General features: G+C 24.9%; 1 long non-coding RNA gene across 1 annotated transcript; it reads right to left on the bottom strand.

Annotated features, from left to right (window-relative positions):
• Window positions 1–11,037: 11,037 nt before the first annotated feature.
• LOC145943024 (uncharacterized) lies at window positions 11,038–16,571 on the bottom strand. Its single transcript, XR_014426456.1, has 4 exons — window positions 16,516–16,571; window positions 11,792–11,869; window positions 11,397–11,486; window positions 11,038–11,218 (listed from the first exon to the last, which is right to left on the bottom strand). It is a non-coding gene; the product is annotated as an uncharacterized LOC145943024 (long non-coding RNA).
• Window positions 16,572–20,957: the final 4,386 nt, after the last annotated feature.

Genomic DNA, 20,957 nt, shown 5'->3' with positions numbered 1-20,957 from the left:
CGTTGATCCTGGAAAATAAAAGCTAATCATGAAACTAAAAATATTAAATAAAATAATTTTGCAAAACCCCCCCATTATCGAGGTCAGGATCCGCTAGTGAATCTACAAATAATATATCATGAAAATATACAAACGATAAATTTTTGGCTCTTTTTAAATATTAAAAATCGATACTCTATCGCGGACCTTATACGGCGCAGACTTATATTATGTATAATAAATAAAGAAATTTGTAGGCTCGTATCTGTATGGAATAAAAATAATCTATTTACAATATACTATCAAAATATAAAAACGATAAATTTTTGGCTTCACTAAATATAGAAATATACGTAATATAAAAATGCGCTTCATGGGATCCGCGGGGACCCAGTGTCGATATTTAATATTTCAAGACGAGCCAAAAATTCATCTCTTGTATATTTCGAAAGTATATTGTGTGTAGAATATTTTGGTACCAAGCAGACACCAGCCTACAAACTTTTTGATTTAATATACGTAAAATGAATCCGCGCCGTATGGGGTCCGCGGTTTAAAAATATTAATTTTCAATATTTTAAAGCGAGTCAAAAATTAATCTTTCATACATATTAACTGTACATTGTCTGCACAATATGATGGTACCATCAGCATACCAGCGTACAAACTTTTTGGTATAATATACGTAATATAATTGTGCGCCGTATGGAGTCCACGGTATAAAAATTTTAATTTTCAATTGTTTAAAGGGAGCCAAAAATTATTCTTTCATATATTTTAACATTACATTGACTGCACATTATGATGGTACCCTCAGCATACCAGCCTACAAACTTTTTGATCTAATATACGTAATATAATTGTGCGCCGTATGAGATTCGCGGCTCAAAAATTTTAATTTTCATTTGTTTAAAGCGAGCCAAAAATTAATCTTTTATATATTTTAACATTACATTGACTGGACATTACGATGGGTACCATCAACATAGCAGCGTACAAACTTTTTGATCTATAATAATATACGTAAAATGAATCCGCGCCGTATGGGGTCCGCGGTTTAAAAATTTTAATTTTCAATTGTTTAAAGGGAGCCAAAAATTAATCATTCATATATTTTAACATTACATTGACTGCACATTATGATGGTACCATCAGCATACCAGCCTACAAACTTTTTGGTATAATATACGTAATATAATTGTGCGCCTTATGGGATTAGCGGCTTAAAAATTTTAATTTTCAATTGTTTAAAGCGAGCCAAAAATTATTCCCCTTTCTAAAAAAGGCATGTTATTGACATTGTTGTCGCTTTTCCGCGATGCTGATTGGCTCTCTGTCGATTCGCGTTGTGTGTTATATTCGTAGCATCGAAAGGCTGTCATCACGAGGGTTAGCAGTTAGCAGTTTGACAGTTAGTCCAAAATAAAATAAAATAAAATAATATGTTTTAAATAATATGTTATAATACTTTAAACTTGATTAATATTTTTGACATTCGCCTTATGTGTTATATTTGTAGCATGAAGAGGCTGTCATCGTGAGGGTTAGCAGTTAGCAGTTTGACAGTTAGTCCAAAATAAAATTAAATAAAATAATGACATGTTTTAAATAATATGTTATAATACTTTAAATTTTGATTAATATTTTTGCGGAAAAGAGGCAACAATACGAGAATCGACTTAATATGTCTTTTTTAGAAAAAGACTAGAATAACACAAGCGCGCGTTATGCCATTCCTCGATTTTATTAAAAAAAGTATGATGTATTTATATAAAGTTTGTTTAAACTTCATTAATATTTTTTTACAGAAATCAGATGATTAAAGCATTACATTGCCAATTAAATTTTAAAATAAAAATATGTTATAAAAATTAAAATAATATATAATTCCTTAAACTCGATTAATATTTTTTGACAGAAATCAGCTGATGTTATAAATATTAATCGAGTTTAAGGAATTATATATTACATTATTTAAAACATATTATTTTAAATGTTATAACATATTCTTATTTTAAAAATTAATTAGCAAATTAACGTTTTAATCAGCTGATTTCTGTAACAAAAATATTAATCGAGGATAAGATATTACAACATATTATTTACAATATATTGCTATTTTAATTTTTATAACATATTACTATTTTAAAATTTAATTACCTTACTATATTAATATTTTCTAATATATTTATTTAATTAAGAAGTAGTATATTTATTAAGTTAAGAATAGAAGTGAGACATGAATACAAATTTACAATTAAGGTTTCGTAGATATAATATTTAAAACAAAAATTATTTTCTTAATTAGAGTCACAAATATATTTCGTCCGACACTTTTCGATAATCTTGATATAATTCGAATTCCGAATGCGCAGTAGAAATGAGTTTCGACATATATTACCGCGATATATGCATGCAGTCACGCATAATTCGTAATAATGTGCAGACAATGTACTGTTAAAATGTATATAAGATTAATTTTTTGCACGTTTTGAAATATCGAAAATTAAAATTTTTAAGCCGCAAATCCCATACGGCGTAGAATTATATAACGTATATTAGACCAAAAAGGTAGTACGCTGGTATGCTTATGGTACAAAGATAATCAGCAAACAATACACTATTGAAATATATATACGATGAATTTTTGGCTCGCCTTAAAATATTAGAAATCGATACTTTTTTACAGTTGACCCTATGCGACGCAATCTTATTCTATGTATATCAAGTTAAAACATTTGTACGCTGGTGACTGTTTGGTACCAAATGATTCTGTAATCAATGTACTATTAAAATGTATAATCGATGAAATTTTGGCTCGTCTTAAAATATTAGAAATCGATACTGTTTACCGCTGATCCTGTGCGACGCATCCTTATTTTATGTATATCAAGTTAAAAAATTTGTACGCTGGTGTCTGTTTGGTACCAAATGATTCTGTAATAAATGTACTATTAAAATGTATAATCGATGAATTTTTGGCTCGTTTTTAAATATTAGAAATTGATACTTTTTTGACGCGGACCCTGTGCGACGCATCCTTATTTTATGTTTATCGTATTAAAAAATTTGTACGCTGGTGTCTGCATGGTACCAAATGATTCTGTAATCAATGTACTATTAAAATGTATAATCGAGGAATTTTTGGCTCGTCTTAAAATATTGGAAATCGATACTTTTTACCGCTGATCCTATGCGACGTAACCTTATTTTATGTATATCAAGTTAAAAAATTTGTACGCTGGTGTCTGTTTGGTACCAAATGATTCTGTAATAAATGTACTATTAAAATGTATAATCGATGAATTTTTGGCTCGTCTTTAAATATTAGAAATTGATACTTTTTTGACGCGGACCCTGTGCGACGCATCCTTATTTTATGCTTATCATATTAAAAAATTTGTACGCTGGTGTCTGCATGGTACCAAAAGATTCTGTAATCAATGTATTAAAATGTATAATCGATGAATTTTTGGCTCGTCTTAAAATATTAGAAATCGATACTTTTTTACCGCTGACCCTATGCGACGCAACCTTGTTTTATGTATATTAATTTAAAAAATTTGTACGCTGGTGTCTGTTTGGTACCAAAAGATTCTGTAATCAATGTACTATTAAAATGTATAATCGATGAATTTTTGGCTCGTCTTAAAATATTAGAAATGTATACTTTTTTGCTGCTGACCCTATGCGACGCATCCTTATTTTAAGTATATCATATTAAAAAAATTGTACGCTGGTGTCTGTTTGGTACCAAATGATTCTGTAATCAATGTACTATTAAAATGTATAATCGATGAATTTTTGGCTCGTCTTAAAATATAAGAAATTGATACTTTTTTGCCGCTGACCCCATGCAACGCATCCTTATTTTATGATTATCATATTAAATAATTTGTACGCTACGCGCACGCCATTCTTCGATATTTTGTTAAAAAGAATATTTTTAAAAAAATAAAATAAAGTTTGTATAAACTTGATTAATATTTTTTCACAGAAATGTGCTGATTAAAGCATTAATTTAATAATTAAATTTTAAATTAACAATATGGTAAAAATAGTAATATATTTAATAGTTTTATGTTGTAAATAATATGTTATAATACCTTCTTCTTGATTAATATTTTTTGATAGAAATCAGCTGATAACTGTAAAAAATATTATAACATATTATTTAAAACATATTATTTAAAAAATTAATTAGCAAATTAACACTTTAATCAGTTGATTTCGGTCAAAAAATATTAATTGCAGCTAAGGCATTATAAAATATTATTTACAACATATATTACTATTTTAATTTTTATAACATATTATTATTTTAAATTTTAATTAGCAAATTAACGATTTATTTAAATTTTAATGTAATAATAATATGTTATAAAAATTAAAATAATAATATATGTTTTAAATAATGTCATAATTCTTTTTGACAGTTATCAGCTGATTTCTGTCATAAAATATTCGAGTTTAAAATATTATAACATATTATTTACATCATATTATCACATTTTTATGAAATTAATATTATCTGATATAAATATTTAAAAAAAAAAACTTTGTACATTTTTTTTTATAACGATAATTTTTTCACATTAAATTTAACAATAATATTCAAAGAAATTATAATAAATTTTTTTTCGATGTAACACATAGTAAAATAGATTAATGTATACCTAAATGATAACAATATATATAATTATTATATTATATTTGTATAACTATATAAAACTAAAAATTATGAATTAAAATTATTCAAATATATATATAATCGCATTTTTAAGAGCAGATGTTCCGGTCATTTTAATTACTTATTTGAAAAACATTGAATGCATTTTCATTTTGAATTTGACTCGTGCTTTATTATGTAATAAATTTAATTTTACGATATTGGTTCCATTTATATATTTATACAATTTAAATAACTGAGATCTAAGATCATTTCAATCATTTTAATTACTTATTTGAAAGACATAGAATGCATTTTCATTAAGAATTTGACTCTTCCTTTATTATGTAATAATTTCATTTTTACGATATTGGTCCCATTCAAATATTTATATAATTTAATTAAATTAGAAGTGTGATAAGTTTAATCATTTTAATTACTTATTTGAAAGACATTGAATGCATTTTCATTAAGAATTTGACTCTTCTTTTATTATGTAATAATTTTATTTTTACGATATTGGTCCCACTTAAATATTAATATAATTAAATTAAATTAGATGTGTTATAAGTTTAATCATTTTAATTACTTATTTGAAAGACATTGAATGGATTTTCATTAAGAATTTGACTCGTGCTTCATTATGTAATAAATTCATTTTTACGATAATGGTCGCATTTAAATATTTATATAATTAAATTAAATTAAATGTGTGATAAGTACAATCATTCTAATTACTTATTTGAAAGACATTGAATGAATTTTCATTAAGAATTTGACTTTTCTTTCATTATGTAATAATTTCATTTTTACGATATTAGTCCCATTTAAATATATATATAATTTAATTAAATTAGATGTGTGATAAGTTTAATCATTTTAATTATTTATTTGAAAGACATTGAATGCATTTTCATTAAGAATTTGACTCGTGCTTCATTATGTAATAATTTCATTTTTACGATATTGGTCCCATTTTAATATTTATATAATTTAATTAAATTAGATGTGTGATAAGTTTAAACATTTTAATTATTTATTTGAAAGTCATTGAATGCATTTTCATCAAGAATTTGACTCGTGCTTCATTATGTAATGAATTCATTTTTACGATAGTGGTCCCATTTAAATATTTATATAATTTAATTAAATTAGATGAGTGATAAGTATAATCATTTTAATTACTTATTTGAAAGACATTGAATGCATTTTCATCAAAAATTTGACTCTTCATTTATTATATAATAATTTCATTTTAACGATAGTGGTCCCATTTAGATATTTATATAATTTAATTAATTTAGATGTATGATAAGTTTAATCATTTTAATTACTTATTTTAAAGACATTGAATGCATTTTCATTAAGAATTTGACTCTTACTTTATTATGTAATAATTTCATTTTTACGATATTGGTCCCATTTAAATATTTATATAATTTAAATAACTGCGATTTAAGATTATTTCAATCATGTTAATTACTTATTTGAAAGACATTGAATGCATTTTCATTAAGAATTTGACTCTTCCTTTATTATATAATAATTTCATTTTAAAGATAGTGGTCCCATTTAAATATTTATATAATTTAATTAAATTAGATGTGTGATAAGTTTAATCATTTTAATTATTTATTTGAAATAAGTAATTAGAATGATTAAACTTATCACACATCTAATTTAATTAAAATATATAAATATTCAGATGGGACCAATATCGTAAAAATGAAACTATTAAATAATGAAGCAAGAGTCAATTTCTTAATGAAAATGCAATTCAATGTCTTTCAAATAAGTAATTAGAATGATTAAACTTATCACTCATCTAATTTAATTTAATTATATAAATATTTAAAACGGACCAGTATCGTAAAAATGAAATTATTACATAATGAAGCAAGAGTCAAATTCTTAATGAAAATGCATTCAATGTCTTTCAAATAAGTTATTAAGATGATTGAAATAATTTTAGATCTCAGTTATTTAAATTATATAAATATTTAAATAGAACCAATATCGTAAAAATAAATTTATTACATAATAAACCACGAGTCAAATTCTAAATGAAACTGCATTAATGTCTTTCAAATAAGTAATTAAAATGATTGAACTTATCACACATCTAATTTAATTAAATTATATAAATATTCAGATGGGACCAATATCGTAAAAATAAAATTATTAGATAATGAAGCGAGAGTCAAATTCTTAATGAAAATGCATTCAATGTCTTTCAAATAAGTAATTAAAATGATTAAACTTATCACACATCTAATTTAATTAAATTACATAAATATTTAAATAGAACCAATATCGTAAAAATAAATTTATTACATAATAAAGCACGAGTCAAACTCTAAATTAAAATGCATTCAATGTCTTTCAAATAAGTAATTAAAATGTTTAAACTTATCACACATCTAATTTAATTAAATTATATAAATATTCAGATGGGACCAATATCGTAAAAATGAAACTATTAAATAATGAACCGAGAGTCAAATTCTTAATGAAAATGCATTCAATGTCTTTCAAATAAGTAATTAAAATGATTAAACTTATCGCACATCTAATTTAATTTAATTATATAAATATTCAGATGGGACCAATATCGTAAAAATGAAATTATTACATAATAAAGCGAGAGTCAAATTCTTAATGAAAATGCATTCAATGTCTTTCAAATAAGTAATTAAGATGATTGAAATAATCTTAGATCTCAGGTAATTAAATTATATAAATATTAAAATAGAACCAATATCGTAAAAATAAATTTATTACATAATAAAGCACGAGTCAAATTCTAAATGAAAATGCATTAATGTCTTTCAAATATATAATTAAAATGATTAAACTTATCACACATCTAATTTAATTAAATTATATAAATATTCAGATGGGACCAATATCGTAAAAATGAAATTATTGCATAATGAAGCTAGAATCAAATTCTTAATGAAAATGCATTCAATGTCTTTCAAATAAGTAATTAAAATGATTAAACTTATCACACATCTAATTTAATTAAATTATATAAATATTCAGATGGGACCAATATCGTAAAAATGAAATTATTACATAATGAAGCAAGAATCAAATTCTTAATGAAAATGCATTCAATGTCTTTCATATAAGTAATTAAGATGTTTGAAATAATCTTAGATCTCAGTTATTTAAATTATATAAACATTTAAATGGAACCAATATCGTAAAAATTAATTTATTTCATAATGAAGCACGAGTCAAATTCTAAATGAAAATGCATTCAATGTCTTTCAAATATATAATTAAAATGATTAAACTTATCACACATCTAATTTAATTAAATTATATAAATATTCAAATGGGACCAATATCGTAAAAATGAAACTATTAAATAATGAAGCAAGAGTCAAATTCTTAATGAAAATGCATTCAATGTCTTTCAAATAAGTAATTAAAATGATCTGAACATCTGCTCTTAAAAATGCGATTATATATATATTTGAATAATTTTAATTCATAATTTTTAGTTTTATATATAGTTATACAAATATAATATAATAATTATATATATTGTTATCATTTAGGTATACATTAATCTATTTTACTATGTGTTACATCGAAAAAAAATTTATTATAATTTCTTTGAATATTATTGTTGAATTTAATGTGAAAAAATTATCGTTATAAAAAAAATGTACAAAATTTTTTTTTTAAATATTTATATCAGATAATATTAATTTCATAAAAATGTGATAATATGATGTAAATAATATGTTATAATATTTTAAACTCGAATATTTTATGACAGAAATCACCTGATAACTGTCAAAAAGAATTATGACATTATTTAAAACATATATTATTATTTTAATTTTTATAACATATTACTAGTTTAAAATTTAAATAAATCGTTAATTTGCTAATTAAAATTTAAAATAATAATAGGTTATAAAAATTAAAATAGTAATATATGTTGTAAATAATATGTTATAATGCCTTAGCTGCGATTAATATTTTTTGACGGAAATCAGCTGATAATTTTTAAAAATAACAATCGAATTTTAAGTATTATATTATATTATTTAATACATATTATTATTTTAATTTTTATAACATATTATTATTTTAAAATTTAATTAACAAATTTTCGCTTAATTAATATTTTTTGACAGAAATCAGCTGATTAAAGTGTTAATTTGCTTATTAATTTTTTAAATAATATGTTTTAAATAATATGTTATAATATTTTTGACAGTTATCAGCTGATTTCTATCAAAAAATATTAATCAAGAAGAAGGTATTATAACATATTATTTACAACATAATACTATTTTAATTATATTACTATTAAATATATTACTATTTTTACCATATTATTATTTTAAAATTTAATTATCAAATTAATGCTTTAATCAGCTGATTTCTGTGAAAAAATATTAATCAAGTTTATACAAACTTTATTTTATTTTTTTAAAAATATTCTTTTTAACAAAAAATCGAAGAATGGCGCGCGCCTAGCGCGCGATTGTTGTTCTAGTAACTAGTATATAAAATCGAAGAATGCGCGTAGCGCGCACTTGTTTTTTTCCGGTGTTTAAAAAAAGACGTGTCATAACTTGAAGTTATGATAATTAAATCGCGACATTAAACAATCAAAAAAATTAATCATTGCACCTAATAATTAAAACTTATTAAAAAAGATGAAGAAAGAAAGAGCGCATTTAAATATATGAGAAAACATGAATAAAATAATTCTCACTTCGATAATAGAAAATGTTTAAAAAAGACTATATAAATTATCTTTTTTTTTTTAAATTGAAATATTCATCCTAATTAATTGTGTGTTTATCCATTTTGAGGTAACGGATAGTAACTATCTACAATCTACAGTCTACAATCTACATTCTAAATCTACATCTCTACAATCAAATATTTATGAAACCGTTACCTCGTAATAAAATAATAGTTTATCACTTACCAATCGATGTTCAACAGCAGAGGAGATAACTGCATCGAAGCTACGTTGATCTGTAACATACAAATAGAATATAAATTATAACAGCGTTTTAAATAATTATTATCTAATTAGTATTTTAATATCTAATTAGTATTTTACACATTAAATTTTATATTCGACGCGTACAATAATCAATAGATAGGTATATATAATTGAATAATTTTATAAATTTTGTAAAGATTATTTTTTTAAATATAAAAAACTTATATAATATTTATACATATAGAGTTATTTCTCTCTAATTTTCTTTTATTTAAATTATTCAATATATAAATAGAATTATATAATATCTATGCCTAAAAAAATACGTGATTTATAACAAGTCAAATATTATACATATACATCATATCATATAAATATTATATAAATAATAAACACTCACCACAAAGTTGCTCCGCCGGTGCCTGATGCCTCCTAGTCCTGCTCCTCCTCTCAGGTCAGATTGATCAGGATTGTCCAATAATTCAAATCAAAGTCTGCTGATTGATGATAACGCGCGATACTTTGAACGACACTCGCGCATTTAAACGCGCGATACTTTGAACGACACTCCCGCACTTGAACGCGCGACACTACCGTCCGATTGTGTCTTATTGTTAGACCGTCGTGTTGCCGATCATATCGCTCAATTTTATGGCGATGTCAAGCACACCATATGTGCTTCATTAGTAATAACTGTCATTTCTTAATAATTACTATTCTATAATATCGATAACACCCCCCTTTAATGAAAATTATAATAAATTAATATTATATATAAAAGGAATTTTGTACGTTCTTTGTTATGAATCCGCGAAAATTCGACAATCAATTTTAATATATTCGCGGTTTGCAGTTTATTTCCGAATTACACGATAGCGCAATCGATGAATCACAAAAGTAAAAAAAAATAAAATAAAATAACATAATTCATACTAAAAATTTTAAGATATTATCATGAATTTTTCTGCAAATTTTATATCACTATTACTTTTTCTTTTAGTCCAAAATTATTATATATTCTCAAAATATCCGCAAAATATCTGATATGTTATATATTTTAAAATATAACTTTATTTTAACTAATGTAAACTCAAATGATCAATCAACATAAATGAATGGATTACAAAATATATAATATAAAATCTGTACATTATAATAATAAATAATTATAATTATTTAATCATTTAAAATTTATAATCACACATACAATTAATATAATTGTTAGTATGTTCTTTTAAAATAAATTAGATTGAATATATTATGTATTACTATATAAAATGTTTCTTTTCCTTTTCTTAAACTGTAATTCTTAAACTGTATTCATAATCTTTATTATACTTTTAATATATAACTTAAGAAATATTTTTTTTTTATACTTTATATACTTTTAATTTTTAATAACCCATTCATTTTAAGGTAACGGAACTATCTACAAAATCTACAGTCTATACACAAGCTACAATCTAGATCTACACATTTCCACACAATCTAATCTCTACAAAACCGTTACCTTTTGTAATAAAATAATTTTTCACTCACCGGTCGATGCACAATAGCGGAGTTAACTGCATTGAAGCTACGTTGATCTGTAACATATAAATAAAATTCAAATTATAGAACTGCTCAAAATAATTAATACTTAAAAAAATTATTTTGTATGCATTAAATTTTTTATTCGATGCATACAAATAATAAACAGCAATATAATTAAAAAATTTTATAAATTTTTATTTAATAATAATTGAATTAATAATAAATACTTACACAATAGTTGCTCCGCTGGTGCCCGACGTCTCTCCCAGACCTCCTCCTCCTCTCAGATTGTCAAGATCATCAGTCGTCAGTTACGTTGATCTGTAACATACAATTAAAATTCAAATTGTAGTAGCGCCAAAAATAATTAATATTTTAGAAAATTATTATTGTATGCATTGGATTTTATTTTCCATGCCTACAATAGAGTGCAAGTAGAAATATAGTTGAATAATTTTATAAATTTTTATTTAATTTATAATTTTTATTTAATTTACAATTATTAAATTTTTATTTAATTTATAATTATTTTTTGTTTGATTTATAATAATTTTATTATTTTATTTTATATTATTTTATAAATTTTTATTTAGTAATTGAACTAAATAAAGTCAATAAATACTCACTCCATGATTGTTCGACTGGTGCCCAATGTCTCCCAGACCTCCTCCTCTCAGATTATCAAGACAGTCAGTTATGTTGATCTGTAATATATAAATAAAATTCAAATTGTAGCAGCACACAAAATATATAAATATTCAGATGGGACCAATATCGTAAAAATGAAATTATTACATAATTAAGCTAGAGTCAAATTCTTAATGAAAATGCATTCAATGTCTTTCAAATAAGTAATTAAGATGATTGAAATAATCTTAGATCTCAGTTATTTAAATTATATAAATATTTAAATAGAACCAATATCGTAAAAATAAATTTATTACATAATAAAGCACGAGTCAAATTCTAAATGAAAATGCATTAATGTCTTTCAAATATATAATTAAAATGATTAAACTTATCACACATCTAATTTAATTAAATTATATAAATATTCAGATGGGACCAATATCGTAAAAATGAAATTATTACATAATGAAGCAAGAATCAAATTCTTAATGAAAATGCATTCAATGTCTTTCAAATAAGTAATTAAAATGATTAAACTTATCACACATCTAATTTAATTAAATTATATAAATATTCAGATGGGACCAATATCGTATAAATGAAATTATTACATAATGAAGCAAGAGTCAAATTCTTAATGAAAATGCATTCAATGTCTTTAAAATAAGTTATTAAGATGATTGAAATAATTTTAGATCTCAGTTATTTAAATTATATATATATTTAAATAGAACCAATATCGTAAAAATAAATTTATTACATAATAAAGCACGAGTCAAATTCTAAAAGAAAATGCATTAATGTCTTTCAAATATATAATTAAAATGATTAAATTGATCAAACATCTAATTTAATTAATTTATATAAATATTCAGATGGGACCAATATCGTAAAAATGAAATTATTACATAATTAAGCTAGAGTCAAATTCTTAATGAAAATGCATTCAATGTCTTTCAAATAAGTAATTAAGATGATTGAAATAATCTTAGATCTCAGTTATTTAAATTATATAAATATTTAAATAGAACCAATATCGTAAAAATAAATTTATTACATAATAAAGCACAAGTCAAATTCTAAATAAAAATGCATTCAATGTCTTTCAAATATATAATTAAAATGATTAAACTTATCACACATTTAATTTAATTAAATTATATAAATATTCAGATGGGACCAATATCGTAAAAATGAAATTATTACATAATGAAGCAAGAGTCAAATTCTTAATGAAAATGCATTCAATGCCTTTCAAATAAGTAATTAAAATGATTAAATTGATCAAACATCTAATTTAATTAAATTATATTAATATTCAGATGGGACCAATATCGTAAAAATGAAATTATTACATAATGAAGCAAGAGTCAAATTCTTAATGAAAATGCATTCAATGTCTTTCAAATAAGTAATTAAGATGATTAAACTTATCACACTTCTAATTTAATTAATTTATATAAATATTTGAATGGGACCAATATCGTAAAAATAAAATTATTACATAATAAAAGAAGAGTCAAATTCTTAATGAAAATGCATTCAATGTCTTTCAAATAAGTAATTAAAATGATTAAACTTATAACACATCTAATTTAATTTAATTATATTAATATTTAAGTGGGACCAATATCGTAAAAATAAAATTATTACATAATAAAAGAAGAGTCAAATTCTTAATGAAAATGCATTCAATGTCTTTCAAATAAGTAATTAAAATGATTAAATTGATCAAACATCTAATTTAATTAAATTATATTAATATTCAGATGGGACCAATATCGTAAAAATGAAATTATTACATAATGAAGCGAGAGTCAAATTCTTAATGAAAATGCATTCAATGTCTTTCAAATAAGTAATTAAAATGATTAAATTTATCACACATCTAATTTAATTAAATTATATAAATATTCAGATGGGACCAAAATCGTAAAAATGAAATTATTAAATAATGAAGCAAGAGTCAAATTCTTAATGAAAATGCATTAATGTCTTTCAAATATATAATTAAAATGATTAAATTGATCAAACATCTAATTTAATTAAATTATATAAATATTCAGATCGGACCAATATCGTAAAAATGAAATTATTAAATAATGAAGCAAGAGTCAAATTCTTAATGAAAATGCACTCAATGTCTTTCAAATAAGTAATTAAGATGATTAAACTTATAACACTTCTAATTTAATTAAATTATATAAATATTTGAATGGGACCAATATCGTAAAAATAAAATTATTACATAATAAAAGAAGAGTCAAATTCTTAATGAAAATGCATTCAATGTCTTTCAAATAAGTAATTAAAATAATTAAACTTATAACACATCTAATTTAATTTAATTATATTAATATTTAAGTGGGACCAATATCGTAAAAATGAAATTATTACATAATGAAGCAAGAGTCAAATTCTTAATGAAAATGCATTCAATGCCTTTCAAATAAGTAATTAAAATTATTAAATTGATCAAACATCTAATTTAATTAAATTATATTAATATTCAGATGGAACCAATATCGTAAAAATGAAATTATTACATAATGAAGTAAGAGTCAAATTCTTAATGAAAATGCATTCAATGCCTTTCAAATAAGTAATTAAAATGATTAAATTGATCAAACATCTAATTTAATTAAATTATATTAATATTCAGATGGAACCAATATCGTAAAAATGAAATTATTACATAATGAAGCAAGAGTCAAATTCTTAATGAAAATGCATTCAATGTCTTTCAAATAAGTAATTAAGATGATTGAAATAATCTTAGATCTCAGTTAATTAAATTATATAAATATTTATATAGAACCAATATCGTAAAAATAAATTTATTACATAATAAAGCATGAGTCAAATTCTAAATGAAAATGCATTAATGTCTTTCAAATATATAATTAAAATGATTAAACTTATCACACATCTAATTTAATTAAATTATATAAATATTCAGATGGGACCAATATCGTAAAAATGAAATTATTACATAATGAAGCTAGAATCAAATTCTTAATGAAAATGCATTCAATGTCTTTCAAATAAGTAATTAAAATGATTAAACTTATCACACATCTAATTTAATTAAATTATATAAATATTCAGATGGGACCAATATCGTAAAAATGAAATTATTACATAATGAAGCAAGAGTCAAATTCTTAATGAAAATGCATTTAATGTCTTTAAAATAAATTATTAAGATGATTGAAATAATTTTAGATCTCCGTTATTTAAATTATATAAATATTTAAATAGAACCAATATCGTAAAAATAAATTTATTACATAATAAAGCACGAGTCAAATTCTAAAAGAAAATGCATTAATGTCTTTCAAATATATAATTAAAATGATTAAATTGATCAAACATCTAATTTAATTAATTTATATAAATATTCAGATGGGACCAATATCGTAAAAATGAAATTATTACATAATTAAGCTAGTCAAATTCTTAATGAAAATGCATTCAATGTCTTTCAAATAAGTAATTAAGATGATTGAAATAATCTTAGATCTCAGTTATTTAAATTATATAAATATTTAAATAGAACCAATATCGTAAAAATAAATTTATTACATAATAAAACACAAGTCAAATTCTAAATAAAAATGCATTCAATGTCTTTCAAATATATAATTAAAATGATTAAACTTATCACACATTTAATTTAATTTAATTATATAAATATTCAGATGGGACCAATATCGTAAAAATGAAATTATTACATAATGAAGCAAGAGTCAAATTCTTAATGAAAATGCATTCAATGCCTTTCAAATAAGTAATAAAAATGATTAAATTGATCAAACATCTAATTTAATTAATTTATATTAATATTCAGATGGGACCAATATCGTAAAAATGAAATTATTAGATAATGAGGCGAGAGTGAAATTCTTAATGAAAATGCATTCAATGTCTTTCAAATAAGTAATTAAAATGATTAAACTTATCACACATCTAATTTAATTAAATTATATAAATATTCAGATGGGACCAATATCGTAAAAATGAAATTATTAAATAATGAAGCAAGAGTCAAATTCTTAATGAAAATGCATTAATGTCTTTCAAATATATAATTAAAATGATTAAATTGATCAAACATCTAATTTAATTAATTTATATAAATATTCAGATGGGACCAATATCGTAAAAATGAAATTATTACATAATGAAGCAAGAATCAAATTCTTAATGAAAATGCATTCAATGTCTTTCAAATAAGTAATTAAAATGATTAAACTTTTCACACATCTCATTTAATTAAATTCCATAGAATCATTTTCATTAGAGACTTTTTAGAAGTCATTAAAATATTCATGAGATTGTTAATACGAATGCTTATTGAAAATATATATAATGTATAATTTAAATTTCTTTCTGAGCTAATTTAAAAAATAGATTTTTTTAACCAATGTTATATTATTGCATTTTTTTGAAAAAAAAAGAAAAAATATAGCTTTAAGATATTTATGAAATTTTTAATGCGAGTGCTTATCGAAAATATTGTAAATTTAAATATATGTATATATGTATAATGTAAATTTATTTCTGAGCTAATCTCAAAAATCAATTTATATACTAAACAATATTATGTTATTGTTATATTAGCGGTTTTTATGTGCTGGCTAATATATATTTCAAATATATGGCGATGATATAAATTCGATGATAGGTATAATTAGTTAAATAAAATCAATTTACTCACCGGTCGTTGAAACGCGGTTATATTTTCGTTGATTGTTGCGTCGCTTCGGAAAGTCGTTTCTATAAATAATATTATATTATTATTATATGAGTGATTTTCATATGCTAGCTATATATTTCAGGTAAATGACAATGATATAATCAGGTAAATAAAGTCAATTTGCTCACCAGTCGTTGAAACGCTGCCATATTCTCGTTGATTGTTGCATCGTTTCGGAAATCGTTCGCCGAGATGCATTTCCATTGACCAGGCATTACAGATTTCGATTTCCCGCATTAAATAATACGATAGAACGATCACCCGTTACTTTGTACGGCATTCTCGACACCGATTGCACGCACTACGCACCGGATTGAATAAATAACCACGGATAAATAACGACGATATATAACCATCCGTCACTTTCGATATTCGCGATATGTAGTGAAGTAGTACGCTGTGACGTAGTACATCGTGACGTAGTGCAACACTTTGTGCGGCGCGAACTTCGCGCGGTTCGCGCGCGACACAATCATCTGAAAACGATAAATTATGTATTGATTAAATATCTCACATCCAAAATATAGTTTTCCCAAAGCACAAAAGCTTGAACGCGATGCGATTCGTACAAATAAATGACGCCAAATGATACATACCTCTTAATAAATAGAATGTTCAATGAGATCGATCGATTCGGAGAAAAAGCGGCTAAGCGGCGTAGCCCGGCGGATGCAGACTGTCGTAGGTTGATTAACCGTGATCGCACGAGTTAATTAATATTTCCTGCTAATTGCCCGTGGCACGATTCAATACTCCCAACATTCGTTTGTACACGGAATTCATTCTTAACGGGAAAAACGCGTGAAAAATGCGGAGCCGATTGAGCGCGATACCGCGACTAGCGAGAGGACGCGAGGGACGTAGGACGTGACGTAGGAACTACGTAAGTCGACACTCAGCGCGCCGCGCGCCAAATTCAAAAACCATTATAGGCTGTAATTTTGTACTTGAACCATCGTCTAAATTATTACTGTGTATTTAAATTTATATTATATACGATTCAATATTTCGATTTAGTAATCATTGCGATTGTAATTTCAAGTGTGTCATTTATATGTGTGTGTACGGAACCTGAAATTCATACATATTGATTTCAAATTTCGAAAAACTGATTAAAGATATTAATCGCGATTGAATGTATTAAGTAATATTCCAATGATCGTTCATCAATATTTCATGCAATTATGAATATCCTAATGTATCATGCTCGTTAGCAATTAAACAGATTGTACTTATAATTAATATCTAATTTGTAGGCTGGTATGCTGATGGTACCATTATAATGTGCAGATAATGTATTGTTGAAATATATATACGATGAATTTTTGGCTCGTTTTAAAATATTAGAAATCGATACTTTTTTACCGCTGACCCTATGCGACGCATCCTTAATTTATGTATAGCAAATGAAAAAGTTTGTACGCTGTTGTCTGCTTGGTACCAAAAGATTCTGTAATCATTGTACTATTAAAATGTATAATCGATGAATTTTTGGCTCGTCTTAAAATATTGGAAATCGATACTGTTTACCGCTGATCCTGTGCGACGCATCCTTATTTTATGTATATCAAGTTAAAAAATTTGTACGCTGGTGTCTGTTTGGTACCAAATGATTCTGTAATAAATGTACTATTAAAATGTATAATCGATGAATTTTTGGCTCGTTTTTAAATATTAGAAATTGATACTTTTTTGACGCGGACCCTGTCGACGCATCCTTATTTTATGTTTATCATATTAAAAAATTTGTACGCTGGTGTCTGGTTGGTACCAAAAGATTCTGTAATCAATGTACAATTAAAATGTATAATAGATGAATTTTTGGCTCGTCTTAAAATATTAGAAATCCATACTTTGTTGACGCGGACCCTGTGCGACGCAAACTTATTTTATGTTTATCGTATTAAAAAATTTGTACGCTGGTGTCTGCATGGTACCAAAAGATTCTGTAATCAATGTACAATTAAAATGCATAATCGATGAATTTTTGGCTCGTCTTAAAATATTAGAAATCGATACTTTTTTACCGCTGACCCTATGCGACGCAACCTTATTTTATGTTTATCAAGTTAAAAAATTTGTACGCTGGTGTCTGTTTGGTACCAAATGATTCTGTAATCAATGTACTATTAAAATGTATAATCGATGAATTTTTGGCTCGTCTCAAAATATTAGAAATCGATACTTTTTTACCGCTGACCCTATGCGACGCATCCTTAATTTATGTATAGCAAATGAAAAAGTTTGTACGCTGTTGTCTGCTTGGTTCCAAAAGATTCTGTAATCATTGTACAATTAAAATGAATAATAGATGAATTTTTGGCTCGTCTTAAAATATTAGAAATTCATACTTTTTTGACGCGGACCCTGTGCGACGCATCCTTATTTTATGTTTATCGTATTAAAAAATTTGTACGCTGGTGTCTGCATGGTACCAAAAGATTCTGTAATCAATGTACAATTAAAATGTATAATCGATGAATTTTTGGCTCGTCTTAAAATATTAGAAATCGATACTTTTTTACCGCTGACCCTATGCGACGCATCCTTAATTTATGTATAGCAAATGAAAAAGTTTGTACGCTGTTGTCTGCTTGGTTCCAAAAGATTCTGTAATCATTGTACTATTAAAATGTATAATCGATGAATTTTTGGCTCGTCTTAAAATATTGGAAATCGACACTGTTTACCGCTGATCCTGTGCGACGCATCCTTATTTTATGTATATCAAGTAAAAAATTTGTACGCTGGTGTCTGTTTGGTACCAAATGATTCTGTAATAAATGTACTATTAAAATGTATAATCGATGAATTTTTGGCTCGTTTTTAAATATTAGAAATTGATACTTTTTTGGCGCGGACCCTGTCGACGCATTCTTATTTTATGTTTATCATATTAAAAAATTTGTACGCTGGTGTCTGGTTGGTACCAAAAGATTCTGTAATCATTGTACTATTAAAATGTATAATCGATGAATTTTTGGCTCGTCTTAAAATATTGGAAATCGATACTGTTTACCGCTGATCCTGTGCGACGCATCCTTATTTTATGTATATCAAGTTAAAAAATTTGTACGCTGGTGTCTGTTTGGTACCAAATGATTCTGTAATAAATGTACTATTAAAATGTATAATCGATGAATTTTTGGCTCGTTTTTAAATATTAGAAATTGATACTTTTTTGACGCGGACCCTGTCGACGCATCCTTATTTTATGTTTATCATATTAAAAAATTTGTACGCTGGTGTCTGGTTGGTACCAAAAGATTCTGTAATCAATGTACAATTAAAATGTATAATAGATGAATTTTTGGCTCGTCTTAAAATATTAGAAATCCATACTTTGTTGACGCGGACCCTGTGCGACGCATACTTATTTTATGTTTATCGTGTTAAAAAATTTGTACGCTGGTGTCTGCATGGTACCAAAAGATTCTGTAATCAATGTACAATTAAAATGTATAATCGATGAATTTTTGGCTCGTCTTAAAATATTAGAAATCCATACTTTGTTGACGCGGACCCTGTGCGACGCATACTTATTTTATGTTTATCGTATTAAAAAATTTGTACGCTGGTGGCTGCATGGTACCAAAAGATTCTGTAATCAATGTACAATTAAAATGTATAATCGATGAATTTTTGGCTCGTCTTAAAATATTAGAAATCGATACTTTTTTACCGCTGACCCTATGCGACGCATCCTTAATTTATGTATAGCAAATGAAAAAGTTTGTACGCTGTTGTCTGCTTGGTTCCAAAAGATTCTGTAATCATTGTACTATTAAAATGTATAATCGATGAATTTTTGGCTCGTCTTAAAATATTGGAAATCGACACTGTTTACCGCTGATCCTGTGCGACGCATCCTTATTTTATGTATATCAAGTTAAAAAATTTGTACGCTGGTGTCTGTTTGGTACCAAATGATTCTGTAATAAATGTACTATTAAAATGTATAATCGATGAATTTTTGGCTCGTTTTTAAATATTAGAAATTGATCCTTTTTTGGCGCGGACCCTGTCGACGCATTCTTATTTTATGTTTATCATATTAAAAAATTTGTACGCTGGTGTCTGGTTGGTACCAAAAGATTCTGTAATCATTGTACTATTAAAATGTATAATCGATGAATTTTTGGCTCGTCTTAAAATATTGGAAATCGATACTGTTTACCGCTGATCCTGTGCGACGCATCCTTATTTTTGTATATCAAGTTAAAAAATTTGTACGCTGGTGTCTGTTTGGTACCAAATGATTCTGTAATAAATGTACTATTAAAATGTATAATCGATGAATTTTTGGCTCGTTTTTAAATATTAGAAATTGATACTTTTTTGACGCGGACCCTGTCGACGCATCCTTATTTTATGTTTATCATATTAAAAAATTTGTACGCTGG

Source organism: Prenolepis imparis, unplaced genomic scaffold (assembly GCF_030444845.1).
Source record: "Prenolepis imparis isolate NDT839.2.m4 unplaced genomic scaffold, iyPreImpa1.0 SCAF_11, whole genome shotgun sequence".
NCBI lineage: Eukaryota > Metazoa > Arthropoda > Insecta > Hymenoptera > Formicidae > Prenolepis > Prenolepis imparis.
This window is presented reverse-complemented; position numbering and strand designations above follow the sequence as displayed.